General features: G+C 35.5%; 2 pseudogenes; one reads left to right on the top strand and one right to left on the bottom strand.

Annotated features, from left to right (window-relative positions):
* Positions 1–6,723: 6,723 nt before the first annotated feature.
* On the bottom strand, positions 6,724–10,817 carry LOC125859135 (homeobox-leucine zipper protein HDG1-like; annotated as a pseudogene).
* Positions 10,818–12,145: 1,328 nt separating this feature from the next.
* LOC125860813 (uncharacterized) lies at positions 12,146–18,846 on the top strand (annotated as a pseudogene).
* The last annotated feature ends 5,592 nt before the right edge of the window (positions 18,847–24,438 follow it).

Genomic DNA, 24,438 nt, shown 5'->3' with positions numbered 1-24,438 from the left:
AACTTCAGTTATTAGCAATTATTTTCGTTTTCGTATACCTAAATTGTTACGACCCGAGAGTACCCCCTAGATGTAACATGGTGTACTTGACCTCGAAGGGGTCTCATACAAGCCTCTAGCATCATCATTACATAAGACATAGAAAATAATGCGGAAATTTAAAACTTTTACAATCGAAGTTCAACTTCACTTTTCATAAAAGAAGGCAGTAGGAAATCTAGACTTTGTCTCATACACCATCTAAAACATAGGAATACAAATTTTGGGACTTAGCCCTTTACATCAATAGAAGTCTCAACATGAGAAGTACAATAGAAACTAGAAATAGGAAATCCCATCCTCGAACTTGAGGACTCACCACAACTTGGAGATAAGCAATCCAAGTCTTCTTCAAAGGGAGAGTGAAAGTCACCTAGCCGGAGCCTACACTCATTAAGATGTAGAAGAAAGAAGTGGTTAGCACATGATATGTACTAAGTATGGAAACATGCATAAAATCCATAAATATGATAAAAAAAAAGACATTTATTTGAAAAGTATGCCTTTGTCATGTTTAGAAACCAACATGCATTTACAATGTATAATACAAGCCATAATCACTCTTACACTCATTACATGATAATATCGACACCTTAGCAATCTCTAAGGAACACTTGTGCAAGGTATGATTGGCATCCCATAATACCAACATGCATTTACAATGTATAATACAAGCCATAATCACTCTTACACTCATTACATGATAATATCGACACCTTAGCAATCTCTAAGGAACACTTGTGCAAGGTATGGTTGGCATCCCATAATATGAACCCTACTAAGTACCCCCTTGAAGCTATCTTGGTCATGCTTAGCATCTTTAGACCTCAATATAATCATTAGTCACCAATACAGCGATAGTCATGAACATTACTTTGAATACAAGGATAGTCATTCATAACAACCAACCATTCAAGACATATGTATGTGTTTGAATCTCATCACAATATAACGGAACTATCCTACAAAATCCTACTAAGTCTACTTGTGCAATGTGGAAGTGAAGTCCCATACCCCCACTCCTACTAAGTAAAATCACCAAGAATTCATAGTATAGTTCAAGTCTCATTCCTTATCTTTCATTTAGGGAAGAGTAGCCATAACCGACATAGACCATGTGAGCTACATGGAATCCGGTGTCGTGTAACCCCACACCGAAAGAAGGTGTCCTGCTTGCCTAAGGTAGGACTAAATATATTAGCGTCTACGTAGATCCACTAGCTAAGTCCTATGTTAGCACATAATTATGGGATAGGGAGATTGCTTCTAGAAACCCGCCCTATTGCATTGGCGGAGGGGATTCCATCTCATGAGTTCACTTTGGATGATCCTCCGTATTGCACTGGAGGAAGGGGCTCTATCTCATTGTCCATATCAACTCGATGCTAACTTCAAGAACACCTATCAAGAACTCATCAAGAACTCTAATCTTTCAACTTCAAGAATAAAATTTCGCTAAAAATAACATGATTGGCATGTGGGTGAACTAATCCAACACTATGGAAGCTTACATACCTCTTAGGGATTAAACCCATGGCGAAAATCCGCAACAAAACTCAAGACTCTCGACGAACGCTTTGATCATCTTCTTTTTTCTCTTCTTTTCTCTTCCTGAACTCTCAACTAAAATCCTAGGCATATTTTAGGATTATAAAACTGAACCCAATAGGATTAGACCGTTAAAACCTTACTTAAAATGAATGAAATCTGATTTGGTAAGGACAAGACCAAAATACCCTTCTAAAAATCCGGTTTTNCTCTTAGAAGATCACTGATCCTCGCTTCGAATTCAAGGGTGAGACAATTCTTCCGGGCTGCCATGGGATTCTCTTTCGTCAATGTCCACCATTTTCGGTCATAGACATTTGTTCTAGTTAGTTGATTATTTTATTAGTTTGGGGTTGTATCCCTTCTTGTTTAGACTTGGTTCATTGTTAGATGTTTTGGTACATTAGATCTTTTGTTGAAGTTTATGGGAACTTTAGTTATTAGATATTATTTTCGTTTTCGTATACCTAAATTGTCATGACCCGAGAGTACCCCCTAGATGTAACATGGTGTACTTGACCTCGAAGGGGTCTCATACAAGCCTCTAGCATCATCATTACATAAGACATAGAAAATAATGCGGAAATTTAAAACTTTTACAATCGAAGTTCAACTTCACTTTTCATAAAAGAAAGTAGTAGGAAATCTAGACTTTGTCTCATACACCATCTAAAACATAGGAATACAAATTTTGGGACTTAGCCCTTTACATCAATAGAAGTCTCAACATGAGAAGTACAATAGAAACTAGAAATAGGAAATCCCGTCCTCGAACTTGAGGACTCACCACAACTTGGAGATAAGTAATCCAAGTCTTCTTCAAAGGGAGAGTGAAAGTCACCTAGCCGGAACCTACACTCATTAAGATGTAGAAGAAAGAAGTGGTTAGCACATGATATGTACTAAGTATGGAAACATGCATAAAATCCATAAATATGATTTAAAAAAAAAAGGACATTTATTGGAAAAGTATGCCTTTGTCATGTTTAGAAATTAACATGCATTTACAATGTATAATACAAGCCATAATCACTCTTACACTCATTACATGATAATATCGACACCTTAGCAATCTCTAAGGAACACTCTTACACTCATTACATGATAATATCGACACCTTAGCAATCTCTAAGGAACACTTGTGCAAGGTATGGTTGGCATCCCATAATACCAACCCTACTAAGTACCCCCTTGAAGCTACCTTGGTCATGCTTAGTATCTTTAGACCTCAATATAATCATTAGTCACCAATACAGTGATAGTCATGAACATTACTTTGAATACAAGGATAGTCATTCATAACAACCAACCATTCAAGACATATGTATGCGTTTGAATCTCATCACAATATAAAGGAACTATCCTACCAAATCCTACTAAGTCTACTTGTGCAATGTGGAAGTGAAGTCCCATACCCCCACTCCTACTAAGTAAAATCACCAATAATTCATAATATAGTTCAAGTCTCATTCCTTTATCTTTCATTTAGGGAAGAGTAGCCATAACCGACATAGACCATGTGAGCTACATGGAATCCGGTGTCGTGTAACCCCTCACCGAAAGAAGGTGTCCTGCTTGCCTAAGGTAGGACTAACTGTATTAGCGTCTACGTGGATCCACTAGCTAAGTCCTATGTTAGCACATAGTTATGGGATAGGGAGATTGCTTCTAGAAACCTGCCCTATTGCATTGGTGGAGGGGCTTCCATCTCATGAGTTCACTTTGGATGATCCTCCGTATTGCACTGGAGGAAGGGGCTCTATCTCATTGTACATATCAACTCGATGCTAACTTCAAGAACACCTATCAAGAACTCATCAAGAACTCTAATCTTTCAACTTCAAGAATGAAATTTCGCTGAAAATAACATGATTGGCATGTGGGTGAACTAACCCAACACTATGGAAGCTTACATACCTCTTAGGGATTAAACCCATGGCGAAAATCCGCAACAAAACGCAAGATTCTTGACGAACGCTTTGATCATCTCCTTTTTTCTCTTCTTTTCTCTTCCTGAACTCTCAACTAAAACCCAAGGCTAATTTTAGGATTATAAAACTGAACCCAATAGGATTAGACCGTTAAAACCTCACTGAAAATGAATGAAATCTGATTTGGTAAGGACAAGACCAAAATACCCTTCTAAAAATCCGGTTTTGACTTTCCTTATCTAGACAACCCAACTTCGAATGCACATATCTCCCTCATAGAAAATCGAAACTGAGCAAACTCTATGCCGTTGGAAAGATAATTCAAAGATATTTCCTACGGTATCTGGTTGTATACCTAATTCATCCTGAGCTAGGAGTTATAGTTGTTTGAAGTCAACCCAAAACTCATACTTAGCGTAACTTGCAAAATTTTAGATTTATGCTTTTTCCAATTTAGTTCTTTTTGAAACTCAAGGTGATACATCTAGTGACCTGACTTTAATACTTAAGAAATTTTTAATTCCTTTGCAAAAAAACTTACTCATTACGAAGGATGGTTCAAGTCTTAGCTCAAAAAATTTCCGGGGTGTTACAGAAATATAGTCCTTTAATTTCTCAATCATATTTTGGCATTTTGACTTTAGATTTATAAGGGGCTTTCCACTTTTGGTATATAGTAATATGATTGTTATTGTCATTTTGTTTCCTTATGAGTGGATAAATTTTCTAGAGATTGTAAACCCAATGGGGGTGTAATGTTCTTCGGTCTTCGTGTGTTGCATTTTCCATAATTAAGATGCTAACCTTTTTCTTGTACTTCTTGATTGGTTGATAGTTGTAAACATTAGCTGGTGTCATAATATCTTAGCTTTTCTTGGGAAAATGGATTGGAATTCGATAAAAGAGAGTTTCATAAAATCAAGGTGCTCACCCTTTAATAGATTTGCTTAGGAATAAGTTGAAAAAACATGTCATAATTAGCTATTCTTATCTAATTACTCGTATTTTTGTAGGAACATCATATTGAGATAAATTCTTTAACTCTTGAAAAAGGTTAAGTGATACTTTAGGGGCTGAGTGAATATTTAGAAAGAAAATTATTTATAATTGCATTAAAACCGAAGAAAGGTTCACTAAAACCAGAGAAAGGTGCATTTTATTGTAGAGACATAATCATTGTGCTTTAATCATATACTTTACATCTCAAAGTTATTACCACAATCTTTAGTCTTTATACTATGTTATAGAAACTTTGTTGAAATACGTGGTAATTGATGGATTGAATCCACAAATATTGTAGTGTATTATAAACAATATTAGAGTTTATGCTTTCCTACGATATCTAATATAATGCAAATTATTCTTAATGAATCATATGATTATAACCAAAGTGATTTGGTTGGATTTGCTCCTTTATATTTGATTGTTTTTTTAATATTTTGATAATCATGTGGTGTCAAAGGTGCTCTTAACTCATATCACCAACTCTTTGGGGTATTTATATTGTATTTCTGCACTTGTGTTACTTAAAGGCACGTTTTAGGACTTATCACTGTTTGTGTTCACATTATGCATGTTAATAATGGAAATAAATTAAAATAGAGATAAGGTCCGTCTATCAGATTGGATGAGGTTCTAAAAGACGAAATCATATAAATGAAGATAATTAAATTTGAATTTAGAAGCAAAAATAATTCTTTGCCTACATGAATTAATAAACTTGTCACTTTATGAAAAGAACTAAATTTATGTAATTAAAAATAAATTCTAGAATACATACCATAAATAATGAAAAGTAAAATTAAGAGAATATATTCATAAAGTTCCTAAAAAAAAAAAATCTTCTCTAAAAGGACAAGAAACTAATTTTAGTTGCAGGATCATTGATGTCAGGACTCTAGTATGAAAATTATGAACTAAAATAATATGATAATTTTGATGATTTTCTATATTGAATATCGAGTTTTTGTATCGATCCAATAAAATTTTCGATATCACTTGCATTTTGAAATATTAAATCCTAATAATCATATAAAATGTTAGTTAAAATGTATTTAGCTACTTGTTTCACAAGTAATTTTAAATCATGAGACATTAATTTTGTTCCTATAATAATAAGAAAGGAAAAAGGACAAATGCTGATGTAAATGATATGCAGACACCCTCTGTCATACTTTTTGGACATTGGTGCACCTGCCGTCCAAAACTAGAGCATATATGCCCTTCACTCTAATGAAAGACTAAATAGGGACACGCAGCGCAATCTTATCCGACAATATCATATTTAATAAATGTCAGGTCGGTGGATAAGATTATGGCATGTGTATGTCCGTCAGTATAAAGGGTATATATACTCTAGGTTTTGGACCACAGGGGTACCAATGTCCCAAAAGTATGACGGATGATATCTGCATACCATTTACGATAGTTCGGAGGTATATTTATCCTCTTTTCCTAAAAAAAATATTAGGTGAATTTGGGAATGATAATATCATTGAGAGTTTTGCTAATGAAAAGGTTTAACATATAATTTAGAGATTCAAACTTGTCGATATAGTTTGACGTATCTCTTTTCATCTTAAAATTCATTAGTTTTATTCACTTTATAATACAAGAATATTTTTACACCAAAAGCAATTGAATGCACTTTTTCGGGTGAGTATAAGTTATTTTCCTTTACAACAATTTCAATTCATTTCTATTGTTTTAATATTCAAAATTTCGACCTTAAAAACTATTACAATTTTGAAGACATCACATGCAAATGTTAGTACTTACCACTAAATGTGGGATTTTATTATCAAGTACGCTTGAAGTTAAGATTTAGCAAGAAAAATAATAACCAAACAAGAAATAAATAATCAAAAAGATACTTCCTACATAAACTTAAAAGAGCATAATACAATACTGCCATATATATTATTATTGATATTAAAAACGTTTGTAATGTTATTCAAGACTCTACACAAAAAAAGAAGAATGATTCAATAATATCTCATTATTCAAAAATAAACATAATAAATAGGAATCAAGAGCTAGCTCTTAATATTCAAAGGAAATTAGTTGATACCAAACCATTACTTATTTATTTGTTATGTAGTTTCACACACAAGTTTGATATTCAATATCCCTCTTCTATGAATCAAAATAAGATAAAATAAAAGGAGTCAAAAAAGATCAATAGATAACAATTCATCTTGAAGAATCACTTGCATTTGAGAGCAGTTTTGATCTTATGAATTTTATGAGAGATGATGTCATTTGCATCTATGATTGACTTCTCTGGAAGATCTGTTGTGGGAAGATTGTTCACCAACATTTAAAACCTCACAGCCACCAGTCATCCACTATAAAATTCATAATTATTTCCACCATTGTTATTAACTGCAGAATAATTTTGAGATAAATTAGGCCCCCCCCCCCCCCCCTTTCAACACCATGTTCATTTTTGAAGAATCAACTATTGCATAGACTAAAAGAGAACCTGTTGCATCCGTGCAAGTGTCTTGAAAGATCAACATGCTATTTTGATTAGCAATGATGTCAACCCCCTACATTTTCAAATAAAATTTTTTTATTAATAAATCAACAATAAGATAAAAGAATAAACTCTGTCGTGTTTCTAAAATAAGCACCAATTGATCACTCACATCAGCACATAACAGATAGACGCTACTCTCAAGATTTTGACCCTTAGTAATATGGACAATATTTTGTATAAGACCACTATAGGATAAGATATCCCATTGGCTACTCATATTTTTATTAGTGAAGAATTCAAACAAACATTGTGGTTTTATTGGTAATTGAATCGTCTTTGTGGCACTTAAAATCACACCGATAGGTTCACCAGGGTCACTTATATTCTTCTTCATCATTAAATTTTCATCTTGTACATTTTCTATTTAAATTGTTTTCCACTGGCAAGAGGTTGCACAAATTCCCGCACAAAAATTGTGAGCCATTCGTTGAGACAATACTCCCATACCTATCTTACCCTTTGAATCAACTGCCCAAAATAAAAATTTATCAAAATTCATTTTTTCTAATTGGTATTCAAATGTGTAAGGACTTGCGCAATATTAAAATATTCATGATTACATGTGGAATCAACAAATGATGCCATCACTCTCAGGAACACAGATTTCCTTTGGAAAGAGGACATCCACCTTTGTGCACCAAATCCTAGACCATCTCTGATCAAAGGGCGATACAAATGATGAACAAACATTTCATTATATTCCATATGCTCGATCAAAATAATATGAAAATATTATATCAATATTAAGTCACTAAATAAAAAAATATTAACTTACATGAACTATTAATCATTGTTTGAGACAACTTAGAAAACTCAGCAACCAAATCATGGAGTCAATCACAAGGAATGTATCCTACCAAAAAATTCATGATGGTGTTACAAATAAATATGATAGCAGGGAGCGTGCACAATTTTTGTGTCAGACACAAGATCTAAAATTTAGAGGAACATTGTAGACAATTTTTTGCAAAATAAAGTAACATAATTGTGCATCTAAATGTATTAATTCAAACAAATCTGAAAGTAATGATATACCTTAATTCTTAGATTATAAATTTATAATTAAAAGATATAGAATATTCTCAATGATCTCATTTCTAATTAAAAGTTTACTAATTAGGAAAACACAAAATGTATTGCTATGAATTTGATGATGGTGTAATTTCAAGAATTACAAAAGCATCTTAAAACACAAAATACAAAAATAATGTTCATAATTAAGATACAACTTTCAGTGGACTCAACTGACTCTATATAAGAAATTGTCAAGCAAAAATAAAAACTAGAAGCAAATGTCAAGAGAATCAATTTTAGAAAATTCTCAAAATAGAATGATCAAGAAACCCAATCATTAAAAAAAAACTTGAAATTATGAAGACCTGCATGAGACGCAAATTAAAAATCAATTTAAGTTTAATTATCTTAGAGTAACCATTAGGCATATCTTGAATAATGCAACCAGAAGAGAGCCTTCCACATTTTTCAATTTTATATTGTTGCGAACCTTCTTTGATTGTGTCGATGGACACATCCTTAATAATCCAAGTACCTTCAGCATGTTTTTGACAAAAACATAAAAACTGTATTTCATGGACAGGATCCAGATTTGAATTAATTTGTAATTTAGTTTCAACCTGCAAATTAACACTTTCAAACTATTAGTGTAAAAAAATAATATAAAATTAGATATGTAATTTTCATCAAAATAATGAGTAAGAAATAATACAAAAGGTCATGACATTATAATTTTTCGTGTCAACTGTCGAGGAGATGTTAGGTGATTATACAAGAGAATATTTGTACACGTCATTTGAATTTTCTTTAGACCAAACTTATAGGCCAAAGAGAGTCTTGAAGCAAAAGCTAAAGTTCTATAGCTTTCTGTGTCAGAGATGAAAGACGAGATTTTATTTTTTTAAAGCTAAATTGTTGAAGCTAAATGAAGGAAGGATTACAATATTACATTTCCAAGCAATTACTTTTTCATGACCCGAGCCTACACCCTTGAGAACCTTCATCCTGGCTGACTACAAGCAGAAGACTAACTCAAGCTTACTATTCTTAAAACTGATTAAAATTAATTGAACTCAAAATACAAAGTTTTAACTCAAATGATTAACTCTGAATATAATATTATATTCAACTAGCCAAAAATAGGCAACTCAAGTCTTTAAAACATTTAACAAAATAAATGAAACACACTTCTCAAACTCTACTGTCTATCTATGAAGCCTTTAAATGACAAAGATGAAAATCAGGACAAGACCCACGACATCCTAACAAAACTGAAAGTAATTGGAATCCTTCGGAAGCAAGGAGGCTCACCATAGCAAAACTCGAATTGCAAGTGGTATCAACGAAGCTTCTCTTGATGACCCTGAATACATGTATTTGCATCATAAAAGATGCAGGCCAAATGGCATCAGTACATGAAATGTACTAGCATGTAAGGGGAATTCTAAACCATAAACATAAGCTTCAACTGATGGAAAAGAAACATACTTACCTCTTCTCAAACTCACTCAACTGAACTCAATCTCCCCTCAAGAATAGGATACTCAAATCAAGGAAACATAGTTCAATTCAACTCAGATAAATAGGCTCAACTCAACAATAAGATACTCAACTTTGGGAAACATAGTTCAACTCAACTCAACGAAATAGGGCTCAACTCATCAATGAGATACTCAACTCAAGATAAAGCACAATAAAAGATGAAATATATAAAAAGCTTTAAAAATAGAAGATAGCAGCTCAATGTATTGTAGAATACAATAATAACTCAGCTTGTTAATAAAATACAATATAACTGTGTGGGAGATTCTCTTACCGACAACCATCACTATGAGTTGTGTGATGATATAGTGTTTAGCCCACGCTGCCAGAACTGTCCTATACTTTTCCGGAGTATAGGACCTACTAACTAAGTGGATCCACTAGTTTATGCTTAAAAGTAATAATGAATCATTTAAAAAGTATAACCCTTTCTACCCACGTTGGCTACATGGTTTATAGGGGCTGTGAGTTGTTAGAACTCTCCCCCATATCGGTGCTCAATACTACTCCTAAAATATAACTTAGCACATATGATTAAAAACATTTCTCTTCCTCTTGTTTGAGATAATCACTCAAAAGATTTCTCTAAAAAGAGATAGTACTCAAAACTCCTTAAACTCTTTTGGAAATCTCAGTTTCCTCCTCTTTTAAATGTGAAAACATGTAACACCCCATAAACTAGTAGGCTAACTATAGCTTGTCGTAAGGGTTAGAGTCATAAATTTAGCTTTTAGTACTTAGAATTAAAGGTTTAGGGTCAAAACGTCAAGGTACGACTCCCCAAGGACCAACCAAGGGTCCTTGAGGAGGACAATATACATTTTGCCCTAAAATCTGCCTAAGACCTTTACCTACAGCAGAGCTCACCACGGGTTGTCATCATCACCACGACCCGTCAAACGGGTCGTGAAGGATTTCAGCCTGATAGTGCTTCATTATTTTGGGCATAAATTTTTACTCTGATATGGGATTTGGGCAAACTCAGTGACGTTGGAAAGAGGACTTAGAGACCTTTAATTTGATAGGTCATGGGCCACCCCTCTTCCCCTAAAAACAACCTCTTGTTCACGACCCCTCCCATGGCCCATGGTGGCCTTTGCGAACCGTCTAGTAGATCATGGAGAGGGTTCCTATTTTGGGCAGCCTTGTGAAGCTACTACCTTACCACCACGAGTGGTCCCACGATCTGTGGTGACCACCATGAGCCGTCTAGGCTCTTGTGGGAGGTAGGAAGCCTTCTTTAGCTACTGCCTAGACATCATGGGCACCACCACGAGCCGTGGTGCCCTTCATGACTTGTGTGCGCACTTGTGGAGGGTTTCAAGGCCCAATTCTCTAGCTCATGGTTTGCAATTAGCCCCTAGATTAATCTACTAGATTCTGAGGTGTTACAACAAGGATCAATGATGATGACTTCTCATATTCTAGGTCCGGTGGACATGGGCGTCCTCAATTCCAGCAAAAGTTTTCCAGTCAAGGTTATTCTAATGCACCGACTCCTAAGTTCAACAAAGATAGGGTGTCTAATCCTAAACCTATAAAAGGTGGTGGTAATTAGAGCTATCAAAATTGGTTTAGACCGTTAAGTCGACCTAACCTAACCCTTGAATTATGTAGGGTTGGGCCAAATTGTTTTAGCCCCTTTTTTTTGGATGACAAGGAAAACCCCAGCCGCTACCCTTTGGTGCGCACAGGGTAAAACTCCCGCTCTTATGCAATAGCTCGCAAACCACATAGGAGAGGTAAAATGCACTAGGCAAGCCAGGTGTGACGAGCTCGATCCAGAAGGCAAATCCCTTGGCCCATTTAGGAACGACGTTTTTTAACCCAACCTCATTTGACCCACTAGCCTCGTAGGCCCAACCCGCGAGCCTTAGAGGCCATCCCGTGGGCTATGAATGTTAAGAATATTTACTATATATATATATTATGTAATGTTTTATTTGTAAAAGATTCTGTCAATAAATATTTTTAAAAATATAAAATCAAGTCTAACTCTTTTGCACATCTTTTACATTTTAGGGCCATTAGCCCACTAAATTTTCTTATTGGCATATTATCCACTAGGATTTTAATTTTGATATTAATGGTGGAGATGATATTATAATAGTTACGTGATGAAGACTACTCCGAAAGATTGACGAAGATGGCGGACACGTAGAGGATTTTTGGTGATGGCAGCTAGAAGGACTGAAGAAGAGCAGAGGAGGATAATGAAGAAAGAAGAAGAAACAGAAAAAGAAAAAGAAAATGGAGTTAATAAAATAAGAAAAAAACAAAATGAAACTAAAGATTAAAAATTAAAATTAACACCTGACAGATAATAACTTGTGCGTGATTATTTACAACACTTTAAAATTGTTTAAGAGGGTATTAAGACCCGCAAAGTTGAAGTGTCTTTTACAAAACATGTCTTAATTTAATGGGATAATTATGTATTTTCTCAAACAACAATAACACTACTTGAGAGCCCTTTTTGTTAATTTTCTCAGTTTCTTTCTTTTTCCTTTTGTCTTTTTGAGTAATCTTTTGCTTTTGAGAGCTGAGAGGTTTTAACTTGGCTACCATTTTTTTTGGGTTGTGGGTTTATCCTCAAAAATATAGAGCTCTGAAATGGCGATGGGTGCCCTTCAGTCCGGCTGCTCAGTTCCCTTCGCACGGGCTTTACGGTCTCGCATTTTTACAACCATCTCCTGCACCGTCACAGTACCCTCACTCAAGAAGGCTTCTCAAATGGAGACGCACCTCCTCCTTGGCTTGTTTGAGGAATAACTTCAGCAACTTGCCCTCGACTTTGGTCAGGTTTGTTTAGCCCAGCAATTTATTGCCATTCATTAACAAGTAGTAATTAATTACTTTGTTTAATGTGCATAGAAAAGTTTTAGAGGTAAGCAACTATATCATCTCCTCTACAAGAGAAAGGTCAAGGAAATTCAGGAATTTAGCCAGCGTGAGTTTTTCTTTGTGTTGAAAATCTATCTATAGTTTTGTTTATTTTATGCCATAGTCTTTTTAATTTTTATGCTTGCTCTTTCATTTTGTAATTACTACTATTTTTTGATAGTGCCATTGGAATTTAGGAACGATTTACAGGAAGCAGGATGGAGGGTTGGGAGGTCCCCAATTCATAAAGCAGTCACTGCAGCTGATGGGACCACTAAGGTGAACATTGTTAAATGCTTATATTTTGGTTATGCTGTGTGCTAGTGTAGTAGTTTTGTCACCGTTTGCATTTAGAATTATGATGCTATAGATATCTTTGGGTAATAAACTTTCTTGCGTGCTAACTTTGGTTGACTGATCACAATGCATTTTGGCACGCGGTGTCTCCATTTTGTATATGTCTGGTTCCTCCGTAATACCATGGAGTACTGGCCTTTTGCAGTTTGAAAAGCCAAAAGCACAAAAAAGATAGAGCTAAGGGACTTCGAGTGAAAACCATGAATAAAAGTGCACTCGTCTTCGAAGTAAGGTGCACATTTTCCAAAAACACAAGAAGTTCCAAATATATGTTATAACATCAAGTTGCTACAAAGCTGCTAATTTCAGCATCCAATATACAATAATGACAATATTAATTCTAATGAAACAATTCTAATTTAGAATATAAATTCACTAAGACCAAAGAAAGATAACTTCAATCACAAAATTAATTAAAGAAAGATAGTTTCAATCACAATATTAATTCTTATATTTGGCTAGTCAACTATTAGAAAATCATGCTGCAGTGTTTGACCTATATTCAATCACTTTAGTTATTGAACTAAAGAGAGTAGAAGAAATAAGCAATAGAGAACTCTCCAAAGAGAAGTAGCAATAGTTTGTGTGTATGAAAAATTACAAGAACCAAAGTTGGAAGTTGTCTGAAGAATAAAACAAAAAGAAGAAAATCCAAAGAAAGCAGAGAAACAGTAGTAGAAGAAGAGGGGTTACAAAGAAGAAAAAGACGAGGGCAATGAAATGTTGATGCGTATATGAGGAGGATAACTAGTATCTACATGCCAAAGGGTCATATTTTTCCTCTTGTTTAGTTTTTCCATTTTTAAAATTCAAATTCTAAGAACTAATCATTTTTTGTTGAAGCAGTCTAAGCCTCATTTTTTGAAGTATGTTGTTCTCATAAGGAGTAGTTTCACCTATGAGAGCTCCTGCTTTGCATTGATGTGTCCCTTCAAGTGATGTAGTGATGATTTCTAATAACACTGGCTTTTCAACCTTCCTTTTGATCTTTCAGTGGAAGTTGATTTTTCTTGTCAATGGATTGCATAATATTGTGAATCTGTCCTGCCATGCACTATCCAATGTTAAGCCTGCTCTGCTCAAATACCCTACTAGCCCTAGAATAAATATACAAATTAGTGGCTTAACCTCATTGTAAATGGATGGAGAAGTATGAACCAAAAACTATAGTTAGTGTCGTATGACTTTTTCGATCAAGAGTAGAGTAGAAAGTGATTTTAGTATGTGTACTGTCTATATGGTGGGAGGAGTTGTTCATATCTTTAGAAGTTAGAACTGATATGTCTGTGTGCTGGCGTTTTGAAGACAACTATTTTATTGTGTAAAGTTAATTTTGATTTTTGCTGACTAGTTGAATGTTGACATGGTGGTTAATGGTTGTACCAAACACCCCATAGGGGATTCTTATTTTTGAATGACCGATAATATTCTTATTAGTACAATGGTTGCCTTCTGGAAAAGACATCATGAATTTTTGTTCTGGTGCTAAGGAGCTATTAGAACTAGAGTTTACCCCTCATGCTAAGGGGAGATGCGATATGAAATCATGATTTCAAATCAGATTGATTTGAAGTTCAAGTTTTGTTTGGACATACAATTTAGATTTCTTAAGTCGTATTTTTTCTTGTAAATATGAAACCGTATAAGTTGTGAAAAGTATAAAAAATTTTCCAATTCTTATACAATCTTATGAAACGAGCAAACCATAACTCATAAACAAGATACCACTATATCCTAAGGCGCGACATTGATAAATCGCATATCCTCACCTTTTATAAATAAATGTTTGTAATTACAATGGATCAGCTAAAGCAACGCTCCCAGGGTTCCCAAGCAAAATTTTCGAAGTCCCCTCAGGGCTTTTGAATTCCTCTCCAGTGGTCTTTCACCATTAGTGTTTGCGACTTTTCATATTCTCTCTCTCTTCTCCTCCATCTTTTTCTTTCTCCGAGATGGAAAGCATGAATGATTTGAATGGGTGGAGAGTACTAGATTCTCAATGAGAAGGATGATTTTGAGCAAAAATGCACTTATATGTCTAAGCAAGAGATTTTGTGAAGCTTTTGTCAACAAAGGGAAGAGCTTTAAATCATGGAGATGTAGAGATATTTCTACCTACATTTATTGCACACAAAAGTTAAATATATATGGTAGATTTATTTCACTCATTGCAGTCAAAGGCCGTTGCAGGTTAATTATTATTATTCCAAAAAACAAATTCAATGAAGAGTGGGGGAGACTTGCTAACAAAATAGAGTTGTTTATTAATGAAAAATCAAGTACAATAGGTGTAACTATCACACCAAGAGCCCAACTAAATAAACCCTTTATTAGAAACGGAAATAAACAAAGAGGCGATTGCAAAAAGTAAATGGATTCAGCGGATTGAAGAAAAGGAAAGCACACAGGAGGAAAATGCTCTATTACACAGATGCTTAGTGGAAAGATTCACTGGTGGTGAAGAGGCCCCTACCCGAAATGATGTGAGGAGATGGGCAGGCCAAACGTGGAAAGGAACCCCAATTTACAAGTTGTATGATATGAACGATTTTCTTTTCCTGTTCAAAGTCCAATCAAGAAGAGACGCAAAGCTTATCATCAAGGGTGATTGGAGAGACAAGGCCAAACCCTGAATCTTGAATGGTGGTCGCTGATGCATATCAACTGATATTTGGCAAGTCCAAATCTCTGACGGGGTGTTCTGAATTTGTTCGGAACCCCGTGCACGCAAACGAGATATGCAATCCTACCAAATTTGATATTTCGGACTCAATGGAGCAGTCGAAATTCCTATATGAGGTCATCTCAGCAAAAAGTGGGTCCCACCCCCAAACTTCGTTTTAAGTCATCATACACTGCTTATATCCTGGAGGTCATTACAACATACACAGAGGTGACGTGGAGGTCATTACAACATACACAGAAATGACCAATGACCTGGAGGTCATTACAACATACACTGCTTATGTGCTATATATTGCTTTCTCACCTCACTATAATTACCCAAAGCAAAATTAATCCTGATAAAGCAAAACTTAAGTCTTATCCTATGGAGAGAACTAAGCATGTGGGAACAGTACCACTTAGGGAACCTGAGAATGCCTGGTTTGACAGTGTGTTGCACAACAGATGTGTCTTTGTGTGAGCCTTCTTTCAAACAATACCATGAACCTCCTTTGATTGATGCACATCACTTTTGCCTTCTAACTTGTGGGCTTCTGACCAAGATCTGGTCCCTTGGTTCGGGTTACCCATTTTGTTCAAGGTGAGTCCAGCCAATTATATGACCAACACTGTTGAGTTGACTTGAATCTCTAACTTGTGGGCTTCTGACCAAGATCTGGTCCCTTGGCTCGGGTTACCCATTTTGTTCAAGGTGAGTCCAGCCAATTATATGACCAACACTGTTGAGTTGGCTTGAATCTACCTCGGAAATGGAGATATTAATGCATATGAAATCTGATAACCAAAGTATATATGTAATGTATGTTGGTGTTCTGAATATTCAAAAGCTTCTTTCCCTTCCTTCGTTTGAAGGAATGAAGATGTTAAAAATCACCAGCTAAATTTGTTATGGACATTACTGGCAAACCCTGTTTCTGTCTTTTGGGTGACATAACTCTGTTAACATGGAAGGATGTTGTGTTCACATCTAGCTAGTGAAGGAGAGCAGCTTGTACAACTCAGAAAATGGACTTACGTCACATGCTATATACAAGTTGTGGTTGTGCACTAAGACTGTTTCTATTTTATTTGTCTTGATATTCTTAGGCAAGGCTATCCTACGATTTTTTTATTTTAGTTATAGTTATGTTTTAGAAGGTTAAATTCTTTTGTGCAGTACACTTCTCTTTCTTGCCCATCTTTCCCCTCTTTCACTATCTTACGATTCCTGCAAATAAACTTCAGTTGCTAATAAAACTCGAAGATAACCGACTGGTCGAGACTGTTGGAATTCCAGTTAAAGACAATGATGGTTCATTTCGCTTGACAGCATGTGTTTCATCTCAGGTAATTCATTGTGGTCATGGATTAAACATATGCTCTCTGCACTAACTATTAAAAACCTATGTGGTTTTAATCATTATTCTGCCACCATGGTCATTCATTTTTGTGCTAATCAGGTGGGCTGCCCGTTGCGCTGTTCGTTCTGTGCGACTGGCAAGGGAGGATTCTCAAGGAACCTTAAGAGCCATGAAATCGTTGAGCAGGTTCTCTTTGCATCTCTATTGTGCTAATATTTTTGTCCCTAAGATAGCGACGTCTTCATACTTTCTTCTCTGTAGCTATAAACGTTACATTGTGGGATTTTCAATAGATTTTCTGTCCATCATTTTTGCTTTATCATTCAAAATAGAGATGTAGATGACCTATTCACAGACCATAGTTGCTAAAATGTAAAGCATCATATTTAACTCTTTAGCTTAATCAGTCATGGTTCTGATCTGTACACTTGATCACCCTCGAGAGGATTGTGTTGTTGGGCTTGTGTTGTTTTTTGTTTTGTGGTGGATGCCAAATTCAAGAACATGGTATGTCTTTGTGGCACAAACTTGTGGGGACCATTTTTATTTGTAATTACCTGGTGCAGGTCTTGGCAATAGAAGAGCTATTCAAGCAGAGAGTGACAAACGTTGTGTTTATGGGTATGGGTGAGCCAATGTTGAACATGAAAGAAGTCCTTGAAGCACACCGTTGCCTGAATAAGGTCTGGTAGCATCTGTGATATGACTTTCTTTGCTCATGTCAGTTCCTCCATCAAGTCTGACATGCTGAACTATTAGTATTTTCAATCCTTTTTCTGAAAGTATTTATTTTATATGTTTTTCTTTGGATAAAAGGCTCCATAAGTTTTGTTTCCTTCATGAACATTGATAGATTCTGAAACTATATGCTGTTTCAATTGCTTAAACATGCATGTCATTGCATTGCAAGCTGCTTCTTGAGTAGCTTTTGATCAATATTCACCTTTGAAATATTAGGGGACTTGGTACTTACACCCTTTCACAGAGTAAAAGTATCTTGTTAAAAAATGAAAAAGTCCAAGGCTTGGGCAATCCTCTTCCCTTCAAGCTATTTTTTGAGGTGTGTGTTAGGCCCAAGGCCAATTTCAACATGTTATGAGAGCAGGACCCATCTCACTTGATGTTGGGCCCCCAAATTAAACTTTTCCATGCACCAGATGTCCAGCCCTGAGTGTGAGTCTATGTTGCTCGGACTCTTCAAAAATGTCAATGGGTGCGTGTCGGATTCTCCAAAAGTAGTGTATTTTTGGAGAATCCGACACGGGTGCGAGTCTATGTTGCTCGGACTCTTCAAAAATGTCTGGGTGCGTGTCGGATTCTCCAAAAGTAGTGTATTTTTGGAGAATCCGACACGGGTGCAGCATCGAAAGTGAAGTGTCCGTGCAACTTAGGTGTGAGTTGGGTGTTAAAGAATGAAAAAGTCCACTCAGTGGTTAATGAGATGTGTGGTCTCCTTATAATACTTGGGGAATCCTCCTCCCTTCAAGCTAGCTTTTGAGGTGTGAGTCGGGCCCAATTTTAACCTATCTCAAATATGCAAGTCATTTGAGAGATCTATTGTTTGTGCTAGAGAAATGTTTCCCTTTAAATGTAAATTGAACTTGATGAAATAATATTAAGGCATTGGATAGTCTGCCAGGAGTTGATGCAAAAATGCTGGGATTGGAAATTACTAAAATTAATATTTTCCATATAATTGGCCTTTAAGTTCTGTATGAAAGCAGCATATCGCTACATGTTATTTCATAGCTAGAATTCTTAAAAGCTGTGTAGTATGAAATTTGAATTATTTGTTTTCTTATAAGGATATTCTGATTGGGCAAAGGATGATTACAATTTCAACCGTTGGAGTTCCAAACACCATAAAGAAGCTTGCATCTTACAAACTTCAGTCTACGCTGGCTCTCAGGTAGTAGTTTCTCTGTCTACTTCCTCAAACCCTCCTCCAGAAATGTATCAATAAAAAAAGGATAAATATAAAAAGGTATATAAACATATTTACTTTTGAATTTGGTTTGGCCACACTTATCTTGCGTATGATAGCTGAACAATACATGTTTGGTGGCAGATAATTCTGGCTTGTTCAATATTAACTTCTAGCTGTGTCCACGAGATTCAGACCATTTTTGCACTGCTATAATAGTGATGTGGGTGCTTATTTCCTTCATGAAATATTTATGTTGTATGGAATACTCTGAGCCCTCTCTATATGTGCATATAAAAAGATTATTGTGGGCCCTTACTTTACAGCATAGAGATTTTCTTGTGCCCCTTCTCATAATGTCCTTTTTTAACCCTCTCAGGAGCTCCCACCTTTTTGCTCGCTTGGTAGCTCAAACTCACAACCTTACGCTTGTGAGTGAGGGGTGCTTATCATCCGAGCAACTCCCTCTTCTCCATAATGTCCTCCTATCCTCCTGATGTGTGCCTCTTTATTTTTCTTTTGGGAATTGTTCTACATCACATGTGAACTAAATTTGAACCTACATTGGGAACACACGAATATGGTGTGCCATTGAATCTCTAGTGACGACTTTAGCTTAAGAACCATGACGCAAACACATTTTAGTAGCAAGACAGTTGATAACCCACTTAATTGCAGAGAAGTGTGGCCAATAAAATTTGACAAAATGTAACAAAGCAAGGTGTACTGAGATTGTGTCCTGCATCTTGTTTTCTTACAACTGATTACTAACACCAGATTTGGTAAATTTAGAGAGTGATTATGTCCAAATTCAAAGGTTTAGGCAAGGAATTTAAACTGGACATTTCAAATATTGGTGGAACTTGATGCTTTTATTCTTCTTTCTTCAATTTGGTAACAATTTCTGTTAATTTCAGTACTTAGGCAGTTGAAAACCATATTTACAAGAGGAAGATTAAAAAATTTACAAGACTGATACTACAAACCTTTACTGACACCAAAACATCTAGAATTGTTGCAGTATCATCAGCAAAAGCCTTTGTACACCAGAAACAAAATAACAATTTACAATGGAGCTTAACATTCTGTATATTCTACTCCTATTCCCAAAACATCTAACATTCCTTTCCTTCCAAATCGTCCACCAAATACATTTAATCATCCATCTATCCCTATCTCTTGCCCCAACTCTAGCTTTCTCCTACCTGAAAAGAGTGTCAACAATCTTTCTAGGCATTGTCCATGAAATGCCTTTGAGATTGATAAAAATAGTCTTCAACGACTGATTAGTGATAAGACAGTGTAGAAACTATTAGGATTTGTGAAAGAGAAGATTGTATTGAATGAATGAAAATCTGTTACAAGCTATTATATTTATACAGAAAGGAAGTAGTGAATATAATATTGACAATGACAATTCCAAACTAACTCACTGATGACTCATAGTCTGTTAATTTATTCTAACCAACTTCTAACTAACTAATAGTTGCACATTTAACTCGTTCCTCAACATCCTCCCTCAAGCTAGGAGTATGAAACACATTCTTCATTCCTAGCTTGGTAAGCAAATAAGTGTGTTGTACATGAGTGAGTCCTTTGGTGAACAAATTTGCAGGCTGTTCTGTTGTCTTCAGATACAGGGGTTGAACCATTCCTAGTTGAACCTTTTCCCTTATAAAATGAAAATCAATATCTATATGTCTAGTTCATTCATGAAAGACTGGGTTGGCAGCAACTGTCACTATATATAGGCACTGGCAGGTTTAGTTGTACCCCCAACTCCTTAAAGAGACCAATAAACCATATAATTTCTGCAACAGTTGAAGCCAAACTCCTATACTCAGATTCAGCTGAACTTCTTGAAATTGTATCCTGTTTCTTTGACTTCCATGAGATTAAGGAACCTCCATATGTAACCATGTAACCGGTGATTGATTTCCTGTTGTTCGGACATGCAGCCCAAGCTGCATCACAGTATGCAATTAACTGATCAGTTGTGTTGGCTGCCATAAGTATACCCAATCCTGGTGTCTGCTTGACATATCTTACCACCATTATTGTTGCTTCCATATGAGATGCTTTGGGACTGTGCATGAACTGACTCAGGAGCTGCACTGCAAAAGCTATGTCTGGTGTTGTTATTGTTAAGTAAAGCAGCCTTCCTACTAACTTCTGATACATACTAGGATTATCCAGCACCCTATCATCTCCAGATTCAGTAGGAAAATGTAAGTCAAATTCTGCAGTAGTGAGCTTTTGGTTCAGCTCAACAGGAGCTCCAACTGGCTTTGAATTTGACAAGCCTATGTCTGAGATTAACTCAAGACAATATTTCCTTTGATGCAAAAGTATCCCTGATTCATTTCTGGCAAATTCAATACCCAAAAAATTTCTCAAATCACCCAAGTCTTTAATCTTGAACCTGTCCTTGAGAATATCTTTTGTTTCTAATATCAATTTGTGATCATTCCCTGTAATAAGTAAATCATCAACATATATCAATACCATCACTAAACTCTCTCATTTGTGCTTGGTGAATAATGAATAGGCATAGTGACTCTGCTGAAAACCAGAATCAACTAGTGATGTGGTCAATTTAATGTTTCATTGCCTGCTAGCCTGTTTGAGCCCATAAAGTGATTTGATGAGCTTGCACACTTTCCCTTTCTCCCCTTGGTGAACAAATCCTGGTGGTAACTCCATGTATACTTCTTCATTCAAATCTCCTTGAAGAAATGCATTGAACACATCCATCTGATGTACTTGCCAATGTTGTGCAGCAGCTAGACTTATGACAACCCTGATAGTTCCCATTTTTACTACAGGTGAAAAAATCTCTTGATAGTCCAACCCTTCCTTTTGATTGTAACCCTTGGCTACCAACCTAGCTTTGAACCGATTGACCTCACCATCAGACTTATACTTTATTTTGTATACCCATTTGCATCCTATTGCCCTCTTATCCTTAGGCAGCTGAACAATCTCCCATGTATGATTATTTTTCAGTGCTTGTATCTCATCTTTCATGGCCAGAATCCACCTAGAATCTTGTAGAGCTTCCTGATATGAAAGTGGTTCTCTTTCCTGAGAGAACTTGGTCACATAGCTCCTATATGCTGGTGAGATGCTGTGATAATCTACTACATTAGCAATAGAATAAGAGCAATTGCCAGATGTAGTCTTCTGTTTTGTCAATATGTAGTCAGTGTGCCAAATGGGAGGCTTAGCATGCCTGTTAGATTTCCTAGTTACAACAGGTGAAGTAACATCATCAGGTTGTACTGATGAAACCTGATTCTGATCCTTAGAATGATCATGTGTATGTGCTTCTGTGTTGGGCTGCTCAGTGGCTGCACATGGGCTAAGATCTGCATGCTCATTAACTACAAGTGAACTAGGATCTGCATTCTCATCCTCCCTATTTGCATCACCATTTTGTACTACAGTCTTGAAAACAACACAAGGTGTAAGTTCATCCTTTGTATGTGAAGACATAATAGGTCCATAATCATCTGCTTCAACCAGCCCTGGTGCTTGAAATGGAAATTTATCTTCAAAGAAAAGAACATCTCTGCTGACAAAAACAAGTCTGGACTCAACATCTAATAACTTGTATCCTTTTTTACCAACAACATATCCTAATAAGCACTGTTTTCTGGCCTAAGGTGCAAATTTATCATCCCTTATGAGACTTGTAGCAAATGCCAAACAACCAATCACTCTCATGTAGACTAAAGAAGGTGGCTTGTGATACAATAGCTCATATGGAGACTTATTTCCAAGTACAGACAAAGGAACTCTGTTAATGATATAAGTGGCAGCTTCCACACAATCTCCCCAAAATCTATTAGGTAAACAACCTTGAAATTTAATAGCTATTGCAGTTTCCAACAAGTGTCTATGTTTTCTTTCCACCACTCCATTTTGTTGTGGAGTGTGTGGGAAGGACCTTTGATGAATAATACCATGCATTACAAACAAATCAGGACAAGTAGAATTCAAAAATTCACCTCCATTATCAGATCTAAAATTTTTGACACATTTCTCAAATTGGTTCTTTATCATCAACAAAAACTGTCTCAATACAACAATTACAACAGACTTTAATACCAGTAAGAAAGTCCATGTCCATCTAAATTTTGATTTTTTTCGGGTATTCGCATTGAAGCTCACATTGATGCATTCACTTTTTAAATCAGAAAATCAAGGAAGTGTTGACCACCTACTGAGTTTTTGGCCAAAAACATCTTTAAACTATATCCCCAACTTAAACTACATCCTCAAATTATTCTTCTTAATAGAAAACATTCCTCAATTATTTAGAATTTGATCAATTTTCACCCTTTTGTTAAAATTTATCAAAAATTAACAAATTCTTCACAAAAATATGTAAAGTTCACACTACTCTCAAAAAACCTCCCTAAATAAACCAATTTAGTTCATTATACATACATCTAAAATAAAATATTGTGAATTTTTTTAGCAACAACGTTTTGCATTGTCATCCTTTTAATTGACAATATTATTTTTATTTACTTTTCATTTAATTTGATATCAAAAAATTATCCGTTGAAATGTTTTCTTCTCACTGAATTTGCAAAAAATGGTGTCGATCAGAGACTTTTACTTCTAATAATGGAAAACGAAACTCGAGTACTAGAGATCAAAATTAGTTGAATCTTGATTACCTCAACTATCAGTTTGCCCCAAAAATTATTGATCTTACGACATTTTGACTTTATAAGGTGAAGATGGTGTAAAATTAAGCTCCAACTCCATTCAGTTGGTAAAGGAGAAGAGCAAATCATGTCTTCTCGTAAACTTACACTGTCCTAACATTGTTTTTTTTACCAGCAAACAAGAAAAAAATATATTTTTTGGAAGCTTTTTCCAACGGGTAATAAAATTATAGATTTTCTTTTATGAGAATAGCATGAATTGCATATTTTTTGTGTGGAATTCGCTAATTTTTTGACAAATTTTAATAGAGGGATGGAAGTTGTTAAGTGGACTTGGTAAACCTTCCACTTTTGTAGGTCCCTTCCTCTAACATGAATGAATAGGATAATCTCCTTGTCACATTGATATTGGTAGTATTTCTCTCTCTCCATAAAATATAGACCAACATTACAAAGACAATTGTTTATTGCTTCAGTATCGTTACTCTTACTTGCCCATTTATTACCCCATGCTAATTCATTCAAAATGCTTCTGTATGCCAAACTTTAGTAGCCTTTTTGTTGTAGCTAATCTCCACCAAGCTGATAATCATAGGATAAATTGTTATGTATTATTAATATTGGTAAATTTTAAGTGGTATTGATTAAATAATTTAAAATNAATTTTTTAGTTATGGGTGCTCAATTATTTGTAATTTGAAGTTGGTACCAAAAGGGGTGCTCAATATGGGTGCTCAATTTACATATTCATACAAATTACTAGGTTTCTTTTATAAATAATAGTGTTGGCTCCCAAATGTAATGGGTGCTCAAGCACCCATACACTTGAATGTGCATCCGCCACTGCCTAAAAGCCCCACCCGTAAGCCGTAACCCAGATCTTTTAACCCAAATTCAACACTGTCAACTGTATAATCTTATTCCTCTGTTTTTTTATGTGTCTCTTTTCTCTCCG

Source organism: Solanum stenotomum, chromosome 3 (genome assembly GCF_019186545.1).
Source record: "Solanum stenotomum isolate F172 chromosome 3, ASM1918654v1, whole genome shotgun sequence".
NCBI classification, from domain to species: Eukaryota; Viridiplantae; Streptophyta; class Magnoliopsida; order Solanales; family Solanaceae; genus Solanum; species Solanum stenotomum.
This window is presented reverse-complemented; position numbering and strand designations above follow the sequence as displayed.